The sequence below is a fragment of the Geospiza fortis genome, unplaced genomic scaffold, assembly GCF_000277835.1.
Source record: "Geospiza fortis unplaced genomic scaffold, GeoFor_1.0 scaffold366, whole genome shotgun sequence".
In the NCBI taxonomy this organism is placed as follows: Eukaryota; Metazoa; Chordata; class Aves; order Passeriformes; family Thraupidae; genus Geospiza; species Geospiza fortis.
In genome coordinates, this window is record NW_005054342.1 from 4,488,997 (window position 1) to 4,499,434 (window position 10,438).

The following is a 10,438-nucleotide window of genomic DNA, read 5'->3' on the forward strand; positions in this document are numbered from 1 at the left end:
GCTTCAGGCAGTGAAAGAGAGGGGACCCAGTTGCATAGTGCGCTTTCATCTAATGGATCATGGGAGAAAGTCTCTTCAAGCATAAGAAACATCCATGTTGGTAGAATCCTACTGGAAAAATAAACAGGGCAAGATGTGATATACCCTGGTCATTGGTATTTAGAAAGGGAGGAGAAGGGAATGCCAGCAAATTTCCACAGATTTTCCTTCACTAGGAAGGAATTAACTGGCACAACACTATGGTCACATGTAAACAGAACTACCCTCATGTTACTATAAGCTATCTATAGCTGCACGCTTCAGTACAGATGCTACATCTGCATGGGGCAGAGCAGCAGTAACTTAAAAAAAATCCAAAAAGCTTCTAAAAAGGAAGGTGGTCTATATTGGGCTGTAGCCAAGAAAAATCTGCAAAGATGGGTGTGCAATTTGTCTTGTAGAATTTCACACTTTATTTGGAGAATTATACTATGCTTGTATGAAAGCACTTGGTTACAAAAATCAACCTGATTTTACCTTTTAGCAGTTATTGCAAAACTTGACTGTCAAGTCAGGATGTAAAGGATTTCAAAGGATGCAAACTTCACTCTGTATTAATTGTACTTATGATATTACAGTACAATTACTGCTCACAGTTAGATACGTCTAATATTCCAGTTGCTTTAGATTAAGGAGTAACTATCACCTTCCCTGGGTGCTTTTTACCTTCACTAGTTTAAAACCCCTCAATATTGGAATGAACTTCTGGGTAGAGCAGTGATGAAGCCCTGCAGGCATTCAGAAATAAGTCCCAGGAATTATTCTGTAGGGCCCTAGACTACTTGTGCATTCCCCAGATCAAAGCATCGTTAGAAGATGAAAAATTTTACTAATTAAATGTCTAGCTCAAAATTATTCTAGCTATTCTGTAACAGATCACAAGAGACTTCTCTCCCACTTATCCCTGGACCTTTTCTTTCATGCACTAGTAAAGAATTTTAAAGTAATGTGTTATAAAGGCACAGCCTAACTCTTGTGAAAGACAGGAGTTTTGCTATGAGGATGGGGCATCACTCACCTGCTCAGTAGCCAGTGGAGGAGTTTTACTCTCTGCATGCTGAGGAGTGCTCCAAGGTCAGCCCTCAGGAGCTCAGCGTCTCAGAACGGGAATCCCTCCTGGCAGGAATCTGTGAAGCTGTAAGCTCAGGCATGACCGGACACACTTTGACAGCTCCAAGCAATCTGAAACTCAGTTTAGAAATAAGCTAAGTTTATGCAGTCTTAAAATTGCTTGGAATCCCTCCTGGCAGGAATATGTGAAGCTGTAAGCTCAGGCATGACCAGACACACTTTGACAGCTCCAAGCAACCTGAAACTCAGTTTACAAATAAGCTAAGTTTATGCAGTCTTAAAATTGCTGACTAGCTGCTTCCTTCAGGGGTAGCATTACCAATTTACAAGCAACATGTTAACCTCTGGTAGAGAGCTAAAAGCAGCAGGAGGGCCATTTTCCAGGGCAGAACTATCAAGGCAGCTACATATAGCCTATACTGCTTGTCAAGATTTTAACTCCCTTCCTAGCAAGGAACAAAATTTTAGAAATATCAGCTAGTTATTACTATTATCATCCAATCTAAATGCAACTGCTTTGATTATAAGTTCCTAAGAAGAGTCAACTAGCAAATATTTTAATAAGTAGTTACAAGAAGAAGATATAGTTTCCAATTTACAATTTAAGGATGCAAAATGAAATTCATGCTAAAGCAACTCCTCATTTGTTGCAGCAGCTTGAGGCTGGGTCCTGGTTTCTAGAAGTTTTCACATTTTAGACATTAAAAATATTGTGACCGGACAAAACCAATTTTCAGGTAAGCAACATCACCTCTTTTCATACAAGAAATTGATGTTTTATAAATCATTGAAATATTTATCTGGTTATCTGATTTGGCATGAAGGCAGAACTGGGACTTGAGTATGGAAGCTGATCAATATGCAAGGACGAACAAACCAAAGTGCTTTATTGAAACAAAAACTGTAAAATGGAGATCTGAATCAGAAATGAATAAACTTGAAAGCTGAGTGTTTGGGGAAGGGGGAGGGTTGTTGTTATTGTGTAAAAATAACCCTATAGTTATGTGCTTGTCACAAGAAAAAGCACAGAGCAATGGTATCAGGCTGTTTTCTGCATCCAGTAAGAGAAGTACCAGGCTTAAACTGAATCAAGAATGATTCAAACAGATTATTGAGAGTAGTTTTTCACAGTGGGCATACAGACATAATGGAGTGAATGAATGCTAGATGAAATCTTTGTCCTTAATGATTTTAAAACCAGCTTGAAACAGGTGACAAATGTTCTACCCTCTCATCTCTAAATCCATTTGAGAAAGAGTTAAGTATCACTCAATGTTCTTAAACCGGTTTTATAAAAAAGGGGGAAAAATAAAAGAGAGGGATGAACACCCACACCAATTCAGTCAAGTCACCCCTGCTCAAGCAGGGTGAAATGACTGTGAAAAGCCCAGGAAAAGTTTTCAAATCTTCCATCAGAGAGGCCTCTGCTGTACTTGGATTGATCTCCCACAGCCCTTTCCCATTATTTTAACAAGTGCTGCACTTCAGATCCTATCCAGAGCCCACCTGAAACTAGTTTCATGCCTGTGCATAAATAAACAAGGGGCTAATCATTTTACAGCTGCATGGCAAAGCATTAAAGGCTGCTCAGTCACAGCGAGGGCAGTGCTAGGGCTGGGTGGTCCCACATCCTGCACTTGCTGGCACAGCTGGGATTTCTACCCATGGCAAATGAACAACCATGCAGCCTTTGCTTACACAAACACACCCCACCTTTCCCTTTAGCTCCTCTCATCTCAAGGAAAAAAGGGGCAAAAGCTACTGGGTTAATGGTGTGGGCTTTGTGCTCTTCTTGATTTATTGTACAACTCCACTGTATTTTATTCAAATACTGGCAGAGGCACAATTGCCAGATTTCCTCATAGGAAATGTTATGAGACGCTAACCTACTGCAGAGTACTCCAGAACAAACTGAGGTCTGGAGTTAACAACATTTCTATGAAAGTCAGCATTCCCTCCTTTTCACAGAGCACAAACAAAATGGACAAAGCATCTTTAAACTAGGGCTCTGGTCTTTTTCTACATTAAAGCTGATTTTTCAGAAGACTTCAGCACTCTGTACAGTATTTCCTATGGGTCACAGGGCTTCTGGACCATCAGCTTCATATCTAGTCATAACATGGTAATCTACCATATCAGTTCCTTTCTATTTCTAAACTATAGGAGTTGTGTTTTAAAATGAGTTGTCTCTTCCATCCCTTCCTGCTGTGCTGTTCTTACAGTAAAAAAAACCCCACCTTCTTCCAGCTTCCAGGCTGAAATGATTCAGTGCTGATGGGTAAAAATCTGTTCTTATGCCAGTATTGTTCAGAGCTTGATTACCTCTCTTCCATACTGCTGTCCTCTTTCAACCTTGACTTTGAGACTAAATAAATCACACAGCTTGGTCCTCTCCAAGAAGTTATTTCACCTGGCATTTCTCTGTAACTGTTAAAAATATAACTTCACACCCTTGGGGCTTGGGTGCCTATGACAAAGAACATGTTAATGCCACCATACATTTGCCCTCTTCACGACTAGCTCGCTCTGGGGTTCAGAGTCACCCCCTGAGCCACCAGTGCCCCCTGCCCAGGCACACCTGAACCCTGACTGCTGCTACAGCAGTTCTGCAAAGCCAGATCCAGCTTACCAAACATGTCACTCAGCTTCTGCTTGATTTGGACTTGGCCTCTTCAGAAAATCTAACTTACTTGTCTAACATCTCACAGACACTGTGGCACCAGGGACTGAGTCCAGCTCCTCTGAGAGCTTTTACATACCTCAGCCTTGAGATATTGCGTCCATCGTTTTTACCTCCTTCAGTCTCCCATCAGATTCCTGCACACTTCCTAACCTCTGGCACAGACCAGGTACCAGGTGCTCATGGTGCCAGTCGTGCTGCACGATCCATTCCTGCCCCAGGTGTGTCCAAACTCGAGTGCTGATCAAGTGCTGCATTGGAAGAAAAACAACCGCTTGTGATCCCTGACTGAGAAGGAGCACGAAAGGAGAGGCAGCAGACACTGAGTCTGACTCCTTCAGTGCTGGACTATGCAGCACAGACATTGAACGCCTCTGTAACAGGGTGCATAGACAAGAGGTTTCCTGGCATTTTTAAAAAGCTTATACTGAAAACAATAGATGTCAGTGATATGCACATGAGTCACTGCTAGAACTGGAACTTTTAAATCCAGTCTACAAACATCTGTCACTTGAACCAAGGACACGGACAAGGACCTCCCCCAGACTCCTCTGTTTGGTGGCTGGTGGTAATTGCAGAAGGGACTGTAAAGGCACTCCCAAATGGAGCTCAGACAAAGGCAGCTGGGAGACAGCTTTCACATCATCCCTTTTACTCACGGACTGAGCCCAACAGTAGCAGAAGGTGGGCAAAGACTTTATTTTTACAAATCTGAGCTTTAAAACCTCAGTTTTGTAGGAGAGTACTTCTTCCCATGCATCCCACCCCAATGCTGCTAGGAGAGCAGGGGAGCAGTTAATAAATTCCTTATATAGAGAGAAAGAGGGGAGCCTGGTTTGCAGGAGAAAGGTGTTTATGTGGGCTAGGAAAGGTACAGGGAAGGGCAAGTCACCACTGCCCTGTGGACCAGCTCTCCACCCAGGGGCTGGTTCACTGCCAGTTGTCTGCGCAGCACATGGCAAGAGCTGCTGTTGAAGAGTAACCAGTTTCCCCCTGCAATCTGGACTCAGACTCACTCTGCTCTCCATCTTCCCCCTCTTCCTGCCCTGAGCTGTCTTCCTCTATCTCCTCCAAATAATGCACTTGGGGCAATTCCCAGTTCTTGCTCCCTACTTCTGCTAGCTTGTTCTCTCCATGTTCCTTCCTTTCCTCACACACTCCTAGCCAACTTTTCCAATTAAAGCAGTCACAGCTTCCTGCCTCTCCTCATCAAATCCCAGTCCTTCATTCATCTCACACCCAAGTCCTTTGCCCAACAAATCCTCAACCAAAAGTGAATTCCTTTCCCCATTCCCTCATGTTAACCCCATCTGTCATCAATGTCTTCTCCCTCTCACCTACAGACCTTTCCATTATGAAGCACTGGAAAGCTGAACCCTGGATTTGGGCGTCTTTGGTTGGTTTTGGGGGTCTTCCTTAGGAAGAATTACAACAGGAAAAGAGGGGATGGGGAAGAAGGCATCAGTGGGAACCAGGAATGGCAGAATCCTCTCTGCTCAGCCCAGTGATGCAGCCCCTGCCATAATTACATGGTTTTGATTCCCTCTGTACCACATTGAGTTTTCTATAGGAAAGAGGTTTGCACATGCTCACTGAAGATAAGACCAATGCAGACTTTATTTGGTATAAAATAAAGATACACACACATACCAAAACCACTTTTACTGAGCACGTGCTATCCATTTTATACAAACATTAATATATTTGGCCAAATCAGAATAGAAAGCAGAGGTAAAAATAAAAACACAGGGGACATCCTCTACAAAGAGGTAATTTCCCCCACCCAAACTGGAGTTCTTGTCCCAAAACACTGAAGTGACAAATGATTTCAAAGAAACATCTTTGAGAATATTTGAACACAGGCAAAAGACCACCACATCCTAAGTTAAAAAGAATATGCAACTGCTTTGACTGAAATTCCAAAAGACTTAAACCTTATGCCCATGACAAAAAGCTTCAGTCTATATACAGTTGAAGTTTGGCAAAGTTGGACCTTCAGAAACAGGGCAACAAGTTTGGAAGCTCAAGGGAAGGGCTGGATTCCCACTTAACAGCAACAAGAAATGGCACTGCAAGTGCTCCAGGTTAGCAGCAGAGCTGAACATCTCAGTGCTGGAAGCAAGAATTTCACAGTACTCAATATCCAGACTGCAAGTGCTAGAACGTTCATCAGCTTGCAGCCTGTTGTTCAGAGCTGAGGCTGCCAGATCTACATCTCACCAACAAATAACAGGGCCCTCAATCATTGAAACCCAACACCTCAATGTGTTTGCATCCAGCTTTCATCTCTTTGAAACACAGCCATGAGGAGAGTCTGGACCTGGCCCCTCATTCATACGCACACACTGCCAGAGGGGTGTTGAAAACTGCTAGTGCAAGGCTTGACAAATCCTATTTCTCCCATGTCATCCTCCATGGTGGTAGGTGTCACATTAAGTTAAATGGGAAAGACAAAACATCTCAGGTAGTCCCGGTGCTGTGTGGATTGCATGGTGACTCTGAAAAATGGCAGGCACCATCAGAGAGTCTCAGTGACAGCTTTCTGTGCTGAAGAAAGGAACAGAACATGCTGTCGGGCTTGCTGGCTCTCAGGGTTTAATTCAGTGGTTTAATTGCGTTACCATAACAAACCCAAAACTCTGCAGCATTGTTATCGCTGAGCTTTACTGAAAGTGGTGATACTGAGAACTTAATGCAGAAACTCAAGACTTTTCTTGATGCCTAGACTGATGGGGGAGGAGGGGGCTAAAATGACTCATGCAATACTGAAGTTGTTAAATAAGTAACTCCACAACCATTCCAACACTTTTGTTAGATACTGCAACTGATACTGAACGATTTCTATTGTACCTGCAGTATGCAAGTACATGCTGTGGGTATCTACAAGGACTCCATATCCTAAGGAGAAGAAATAAGGCAGGGCTCAAGTATTTCTTGGCCCTGGACTTTCATAATTTCCCACAAGCAATTATGGCATGGAAGTATCCCAGCCTTTTATTAATAATTACAGTACTCAAGTTTCTACCTCCCTTAACTTGGATGTGTGACAACCAGGAGTAAAAACAGACAACAGAGTTGTCTTGTGAGCATTTGTCAGTTCTGTACCCATTTCCCACTATGACTTTTTAAATTAGTTGTTAATTCATTGTATGTGATGTAGCACAAGCAGGTCATTTTCACCAATCTCAGTCTGAAATACTAAAACTTTATGGCTGAGTCCTGCACTGTGATTCTAAGCCTTCCAAATTCAGGTTGGATATAAAAACGTGTTTACTGTTCTCTTGCTTATCATGCCATGCTCTGCTCCAAATGAGCAGTTCAATTTTCTACATCATCCAGTAGAACTGTGACTTCATCTCAAACTGCCCAAGCCATAAATGTCCAGCTGCTCTCAAAATGCAGTCTAACTATGGGTGTCCTGCTTTCAGCAAGCTCTGGTTGGTTCCAAAGATCTCTGCCACTGAAACTCCATGCTGGTTGTCCTAATCAGGCCTGTTTCTGCCTTTTCAGATAAAAACCAACACTGACATTTGGCAGTACATTTGCTTTTTCTTCAAGGCCTGACTTTCAAGAACAAGTACGTGCTGTAAGCACCCTGAATGATGCTGTCCAATGCCATCAAAACACCACGAAGAGAAAAATGGGATGCATTTGTTGGTGAGCCTTAATTGTCCTCCTTGGGCAGAGGAATTTTAGAAAACCTTCCAGTGACTGAAGCACACGTGTCACATCACCAGTCACTAAGCAACTGTCATCCACACACTGTTCTAAGATGTCTCTCTGGCCTGCTTGCTCCTTTCTCAGCTTTAGATATTCCCTATGGATTTTTAGATGAGTTTTCTGATGGATTCAGGTGCACGGAATACAAACCAAAAATTGCACTTGCTATATTTTGTACACTTTGCCCAACGGAGCCTTTTTCACATGATACAAAAATTTAAAAATTAAAATAATCACTCATGGAGAGCAACCAGGCTAGTGAACAACTTGTGCTGACAGAAATAATTATTGATACAGAAAATGCATCTATCATAGAATATGCTGAGTTGGAAGAGACCCACAAGGATCAGCAAAGTCCCATTCCAGGCCCTGCAAAGGACAGCCCCAACAGTCACATAATGTGCCTGGAGCATTGTCCAAAAGTTTACTGAGCTCTGTCAGGCTTGGTGCTGTGACCACTGCCCTGGGGACTCTGTTCCAGTGCCCAGCCACACCCTGGGTGAAGAACATTTTCCTAATACCCAGCCTAAACGTCCCTGACACACTTTCATGCCATTCCCTGGGTGCTGTCACTGGTCACCAGAGAGAAGAGATCAGTGCCTGCTCCTCCACCCTCCCTCATGAGGAAGCTGTGGACTGCAGAGAGGCCTCCCCTCAGTCTCCTCCAGGCTGAACAGACCAAGTGACCTCAGATGTTCCTCACATGGCTTCCCCTCAAGGCCCTTCACTACCTCTGCAGCTCAAACATGGAAACAGTTTCAGAAAATACCAAATAATTTCCAGTAAGTGGATTTCCTCCCAGCTATAAGAATCAAGTTAAGCTAGATGGTAACACTTCTTTGCTCATGATGATGAACCATTTTAAGTGAAATTAAGTGTGAATTTTGAAAGACTTAGGAAAGATATCTACCACCAGAAAGAGCGTGATGAGATTCTCTGTCAAGGTGAGGAGAATGCTTAACTGCTGCATCACACAATTCTGTGATGGCAACTTGCTAAGAACAAATCAAGAGGATATACTGGATTTTAATCTCCCATCCAATTTAAGAAAATAAGTACCGTATCATCTTTTGGTATGCACAAAAATCTTAATTTCTTTCCAAAACTGTCAGTACAAGCCAAGCTGGATATAGTCCCAGAAAAGCCTTCCAAAATAGGTTACCTGACAAAGGTTATATCAAGGCATTGTACAGGTACTAGCTATACAAATACCATTATTAAATGCCACTGGAACATCCAGAGACAAACTTTGGTGTCACAGGCATAGTGAGAGAATGCAGAAACAGCCCTTAGATAATACACAAGTTTTTCCAGCACAAAATGAGACCCTGTAATTCTTACTTCAAGAAGAAGCCCAAGGTTGCAAAACTGAATGAAGTATGCTACAGAGAAATGGATAAATTTGTTCCAAAATATTATTATGACTACATTTTCCTGTCAGATAATAAAAGAAACCTGCTTCTTGTGCCAACATACTCTCAGATGGGAAGATCAAGGGGAAAAAAAGCCAAAATAAATGAAGGTTCATCCTAACTTAGTGCCATGCTGTACAGCATAACAGAGCACAAAAATGTACAGTGCAATTCAAACACCTCCTCCATGATAACATAACATCTTTGAACTGCCTTCATTTTCAGTACTTTATCCAAATACTGCTTTCTTCCTGATCCTGGATTATCCTCAATTTGAAACTCATATTCTAGGTTTGTAGTTGAGGACTGCATGTAAACATCCCTGTAATCCTGTACACTCTCGTGGAGCCATTTAAAGACTACCAGACCGTAACAGATTCAAAAGCAGCCTCTATGAAATGATGAAACTGCATCCCTAAATCACAACTGAACCTTCTATCCCCACATCAAGAAATTAATAAACAAAGTTACTTGCAGATACACACCCTCTTCTCACACAAATTGTAGGATATCTGCAGGAACATGTAATTTTAAAATCCAAAATAAAACTTCAGGGTTTTGTTTGTTTGTTTCATTTGTTTGTTTGCTTTTTAATGTAAGATTTTATTTGGGAACTTAATGATTAATTTGTCTTAGCCTCTTAGGAAACATTTGCTTTTGTCCAGGAGTTGCCAGCTGAGAGGATGTTATTGTTTGGAAGGGATGTGATCAGGAGGACCCTGTGCACAGCACAATGTGTCAGCCCGGAAGCAAGGGAAGAAAAGTGATTCTCTCATCTGAGAGAGAAAACAAAACAAAAATGTCAAGCATTTGCCTTCCAGTTTCATTCACCCCTACACGTGTTCCAAGGAAACATGTCAGTCACCTGTATCTCACATGAGTATCACCAAACTATATCAATGCATGTATATTTTAAAAAATCCTACTTTCAAAAGAATTACAGATTTCTTTAGAAAAGCAAAAATTCCTGCCACAGACATCTTCAAAACACATAAGCAGGCGAATGCTTACCCTCCCTGTACTGCTTACCCTGCTGCTCAGAACGAGGGACAGAGCTGGCCACGGCTCCCCTTCCCTCAGCCCCCTCCCTACAGCACCAGCAATGAGCAGGGGCAGAGCCCATCCCTGCAGAGCAGGTTTGGGGCAGGAGAGCTGAGCCCTATCCTGCAGCAGGCACCCTCCTCCTGGCTGTCCAGGCCCCTGCTGACCCCTGCAGCGACTTCACAGAAGCCTCTTGTTTCAGTAGCAGTAGGACAGAGGTCAGTGTGATCCAGAAGGGCAATGCTCCCACAGGAGCACCTTCCAGGCCCTCTAGTTCCTTGCTGAGAGTCTTCACCTGGGGGATTTTTAAATTTTCATGCAGTTTGTTTGTAGCATACCTTTTCTTTGTACACAATCACAATTTCAAGCTAAAAGGCTCCAAGAGTGATGCCGTACTCGGAGGACACCCTTTACCAAACCCTTCTCGTAAATATAACATCCCCCCGCCCTCTCCAGAAGGAAAAGAGCCACAGTG